General features: G+C 36.8%; 1 non-coding gene across 1 annotated transcript; it reads left to right on the top strand.

The window, feature by feature from the left end:
* The first annotated feature begins 248 nt into the window (after positions 1 to 248).
* LOC145077462 (small nucleolar RNA R71) lies at positions 249 to 355 on the top strand. Its single transcript, XR_013693206.1, has one exon. It is a non-coding gene; the product is annotated as a small nucleolar RNA R71 (small nucleolar RNA).
* The last annotated feature ends 620 nt before the right edge of the window (positions 356 to 975 follow it).

Here is a 975-nt window from a genome sequence, read left to right as displayed (position 1 = left end):
TCATTCCTCGATCCATGTTCTCTAATTTTCTCAATATCGCCGCCATGTACTCATTCCCTCCATTGCCATTTCCTCTTATAGCATCTTCTCGTGGATTATGATATTCTCTCGATTGCTTTGCAAATTCCTCAATTAATTCATTAATGGTGGTCGGTTCTTTCTTTGTCATTGGTCCTTGAGAATCAAGGAGTTGCCTTGTTGTAACATACAACACATTATAGAAAATAAAGACTTCTTGTTGCGCGTTCAAGTCATGTTGAGGACAATTTCTCAAAACACATTAGTATCTCTCCCAAGCTTCATATAAGGATTTTCCATCTTCTTGTTGAAAATTAGCAATCCTTTTCTTACGTTTAGATATTTTGGAGGGAGGACTAAATTGCTCGATAAATGCTTCACGAAGGTTGACCCACGTCCTTATTATTCTAGGAGCTAACGATTTCAACCATATCTTTGCATCTCCAGTAAATGTCCTGGGAAGAATTCTCGGTAATAATGCATCTCTTGAAACATTTGCAACATTAAAATAATTAGAAATGTACAAAACTTGATTGATATGCATAAAAGTATCTTCATAATCTTTCCTGGAAAAAGGTATGTCCTTTAGCATTAATAGTTAGTGCCCCTTGAGCTAAAAATTTCTATCAGCTGGAATCTCGGGTGGCACAAGACCTGGACCATTGTCGTTATGAAACCTTTTCTTGTACTCCCCCATTGTCATGGTCGTGATATCCGCCATTTCTTCAACCTTAATTGTTATGTCTTCTTGTGAATATTCCTAAGTATATGTTTCTGGCGCGTATCATACTTCCTTCTTGCTTGAAGTTTTCTCAAAAAGCTCAAATTTGTCGAATTGGAAAGTACTACTTGAGTCGTCTACCTTCTTGTCTTTCCTCTTGTGGTAAGCTGATTGTAGATTTTTAAGTGGAGGAACTATTGAAGTTTATGATCCTCGGGTCATAAATCACTGAAATA

The sequence above is a fragment of the Lactuca serriola genome, chromosome 9 (genome assembly GCF_051521515.1).
Source record: "Lactuca serriola cultivar US96UC23 chromosome 9, Lser_US96UC23_V15, whole genome shotgun sequence".
In the NCBI taxonomy this organism is placed as follows: Eukaryota; Viridiplantae; Streptophyta; class Magnoliopsida; order Asterales; family Asteraceae; genus Lactuca; species Lactuca serriola.
Note: the sequence above shows the minus strand (reverse complement) of the source record. Positions and strands in the feature narration are given on the sequence as shown.